We start from the raw sequence: 4617 nt of genomic DNA on the forward strand, positions 1-4617 counted from the left end.
GATTTTCACTGTAGGGCGCGTGCGCTCGCCAGACAGACGGAGAGAGACATAGAGACAGAAAGTGAGAAATCACCCCCCAGGGGGGATGGTCACGCCGCAATCCCTTCTCCATTCTCCTCTTGGGATCTTGGGCATGCACGCACACGCGCCCGGCGTGAGTTTTAAGCCACTGGGTCCGGGACATGAACCACGGTGGACTATGTGGGAGTCCAGCGACACAGCCATTACGCTAACTGCTGGTTCCCCCTAACTAAGCAACTTTAACAACCTTCACTGATGCTGGAGTTCCAAGAGCGGCAGCACCCCATAATGTTCCTAACTTTCTCCCATAGTCCATCTAAAAGAGCTTTCTTAGAAGAATCTATTCTGTTGACAAAGTTCTTGCAAAACCATGAAACCACTTCCTTTGTTTTCCTTGAAATGGACCTCCTTCCTGTGCCATTCTCAGAGCAAAGCGACATTGAATAGAGGGTATTGTACACCTTCCTTGGTGCTGTTGTATTTAACCAGCTCCCATAAAAGGATCATCATTGCAACATTCTGAGTGGGGTTTTGTTTCTTTTTTAATCTTACCAATCTTACATTGTTTGAGGCAGGCCTGAATTAAAAATAGATTTGGGTCGTATTAATAAAATGGCCGCTTGGTTTTCACTATGTGTCTCAATTTTTTTCATCTGATAGAGACAAATCACACAATCCCTAGGCATTCTTTCTTTGTTTAATGCAGTTTATAAGTGCTTTGTGACTCAGCCCAGGCCTGCCCTCCACCCTCATCTCCCACTACCCCCACCATACATCTGAACTAACTGATGTTCCTAATTGCATTCCTTTTGGCTCTCCCTGTGGGTATCAACTGGCAGACTCATGTTCATGCCTATGATGCATCACTTCTTCTGGAAGATGAAACAACCCAGTGCCCATGCTTAATAGAATCCAGTGCCTTGTCTCAGTATTCCCACCACAGTCCATCCATAACTCTTTCATGGCACCTACATAATAGTTATAAGTACTGTCTTCTTTTCCCTCTTCCACTAAAATCATTCCATATGAGTTACCAATAGGTAGGAATTATGACTTGGTTTCTTGAGGACTCAAGATAGTATTTGATGAATATGGCACTCAAATATTTGTTGAGTGGATGAAAACATATCTTCAAAAGAATATAAATTCCTAGAGCACTTATGAAATAATTTCCCATCTATAAAAGTTCATATGATGAGGCAGTAGATAGATTCCTGCTAATCCCAAAATTATTTATTTCCCATTTTCTGTCTTAGAAGAACATAACATTGGAAGTCTATATATAGTCATTCATTTGTTCACTAATTCAACAAACATATTTAGTGGCTTCATTACAATAAACACAGTCCGAGGCACTTGCTTCAGAGAGAAAGTGACATGTCAGCAGTGTCAGGAATGCTCACCAAACCTCAGTTCTTCTGCCTTAGCACAAAGCTAAACTGCTTTGCCCATTCCCTTTGCAGCTAGGTCATGTGACTGGTTCTGGCTGGGACTCAAACTGTAAAGGAGCCATGTGGGATCCTGTTGCCTTAACCAGCACACCACTGTCTAGCCTGATGGTGACTCTGTTCCTGTTGTCAGGTCAAGATGTCAGCATTTGGATTAGGTGAACACTGAGAGAGAGTACAAAGAGCTGTATATTCCTAAAGATTATTCTTTATCCACTTGGAGCTAACATATGGAATTTGGGCAAAAGTTGATCTAGGCAACTAAGAGCAGATGAGCCTTTGCTTCACTCTCTTGGTCTTCCCATTCCTTGGCAACCTTGGGACACGACAACCGTACTAGCCATTGCTGAAGCTAACAACACAACAAGATGGGAGAAGTCTGTGTCCTTGGCTGAGTTCATGGAACAAAACTCACCCCACTGCTCACTAGCCTTGATTGGATTGTGAGGTGAGTAAAATAAAACTTTATTGTGGGGGCCAGTAGATGGAATAGCAGTTATATCACTGGACTCCTACATGGCTGACCATAGTTCAAGTCCTGTATCCGGTGACTGAAAACTCACACCAGGTGCATGTGAGTGTGTGCTCAAGATCCCAGGAGGAGAATGAGGAGAAGGAACTGTTGCATGGCCATCCCCCCTGGGTTGTGATTTCTCACTTCCCCCCTCACCGTCTGTCTGTCTGTCTCTCCCTCGCACACACACACACACACACACACACACACACACAAAGGCAAAAACATCTTAAAAAAACAAAATCTACTACCTATGGACTGCAGCCCTTTGTCCTCAACTAGAAATTTGTTTCTTCATATTCAGTTAATGTTTTTTTAAAAACTTTATTGTGGGAAACCAGCAGTTGGCGTAATGGCTATGTCGCTGGACTCCCACGTAGTAGACTGCGGTTTGCATCCTGGACCCGGTGGCTTAAAACTCACGCCGGGCGCGTGTGCGTGCATGCCCAAGATCCCAAGAGGAGAATGGAGAAGGGATTGCGGCGTGACCATCCCCCCTGGGGGGTGATTTCTCGCTTTCTGTCTCTATGTCTCTCTCTGTCTGGCGAGCGCACACGCCCTATAGTGAAAATCTCTCCAAAAAAAAAAAAGAAAAAAAAACTTTATTGTGTTAAATCACTTTTTTTCCTTTCTAGTAGCTAGCTTTACTTACTCTGATTAGCACTGCATGAATGATGACATATAGGTCACACAATGCATACAGAGAAATTTGTCCCCTGTTCTATGTTTTGTCTGGGAAATACAAATATGAAAATTTATCAAAAAGGATGTTAAGTTCATAGAAACTTTAAATTGGTCTCAGGTTCTAATACTGGCCTACCCTAAAAGCCAGGTATAGTGAGTGACCTGTGCCTATGGTCCTAGCTACTCAGGATGCAGAGGCAGGAGGATTGTGACATTGTGAGATTCAACCAAGGAAAAGAAAGAGAAAAAGGAAAAGAAAGAGAAAAAGGAAAAGAAAGAGAAAAAGGAAAAGAAAAAGAAAAAGAAAGAGAAAAAGAAAAAGAGAAAAAGAAAGAAAGAAACCTACTTACGATAAAGGCCTCTTTTCTCAGCTCCCTCACACAAAGCTCTTTCCCAGAACACCCCTATCTCCCCCTCCAAATCCTACTAATCAATGAAACTTCATAGCAACAATGAGCTGACCTAAAAGAAAAATATTCCGTACTAAGGATGACAAAGGCATCAATGATATCAAAAGAAGGCTATGAAAGAGGGATGAAGAATAAAGTGACCCAGAAAAGAATTGTCTAGCAACTGCATAGTTCTGTTTCCCTGATTGAATTTCTCTAATGTACCATGCCTATATTCAGCCACCTAGCAGTAAGATTTTGTGGGTTCTACCACTCTTCCTTTCCACTATTAAAGGCAAAGCACTGGGGCTATATATAGTAACTACAGTATTTGGGGTAAAAATTACACCACACTAGAGGTATTCCCAAGAGAGGGTGATTGGTTGACCACTGCCTCTATAGTAGGAATGTATAGTATACCTGGTTTTTTCAAGCTTGCAAACTTCTTTCTTTTCCCCTTTAGAATACTAAGTAAGTCTCTTTTGAGAAGGCTTCATCAGGCTCACTAGAAGTAGTCAACAGGGTACCTGTCTATTAATACTGAATGAGAAATAAAACTATCGCAGGGCCCAGACATTTGTATCTTATGGCCAAAACTCTATGCCCTGCAGAAACAAGCATCCAGGAAACTAAATGATAATCAGACGTTGCCTGTATGGAGTCATGGAACCAAAATGAGTAGAGTTAGGAGGAATATTGAATTTGGTTTAATAACATCAAGTTCTGATAGCTATCGACAATACCACAGAGGCGCTGACCTGTCCCACAAGCTGTGCAGTTTCACTCACTGGAGGCAGAAATAGTCATACCTTTTCTGCGGTAGATTCTGGTACTGGCTCCAGGACTTCACCTTGAAGTGTATCCATGTCCTTTGCTGTGACTTTGAAATTTCTTCCACTAAAAGGAGTGGAGTATTTTTCCTTATGCCTTGATTTTGGGTTTGGCCTTGTGACTTACTCTAGTCAGCAGAAGGAGGTGAAAGTAATAATGCTCAAGTTCTGAGTTTAGGGCTTAAGAGACTTCATGCATTTCTGCTTGCCCTCTTGTTTCTTCCTATGCTAGAAGATTTGCCTGGGCCACCCAGCTGATCCAAGGAGGATGACAGAGCTATGGAGCAGAATCATGCCAGATAAACCCGGCCTAGATCAGTCAGTTCCCTAACTGAACAGCACACGCGTGAGAAATAATACATGATTATAGTTTTGCATCATGGGATGTTGGGATTCTTTGTTACACAGCAGTAATTACTTGACATATCTTCCAACTATAATTTTCTGGGCGGGGGTGACAGAGGTACTCTTACCTGATTCTGTCTCTAAAATCCTAGACTAGTATTCCAGAAGTCCCTTCCCAGGTCACTAAGGAGTACAAGTTAGGTCAATGGTAAGTTAGAGGATGCAGCATCTCACTCTCACTAAAATTCTATTGAGACTTTTTGTTCTTTGGGTTAGATGTACAATTTAAATATTTGCTATTGCAGAGAAGAGAAATATTCTAAAACTTTTTACAAGCCTACTTCTGAATATTAATCACTGTAAATGCCATTTGATCTCACTATCTG

The sequence above is a fragment of the Tupaia chinensis genome, unplaced genomic scaffold (genome assembly GCF_000334495.1).
Source record: "Tupaia chinensis unplaced genomic scaffold, TupChi_1.0 Scaffold000469_1, whole genome shotgun sequence".
Classification (NCBI taxonomy): Eukaryota; Metazoa; Chordata; class Mammalia; order Scandentia; family Tupaiidae; genus Tupaia; species Tupaia belangeri.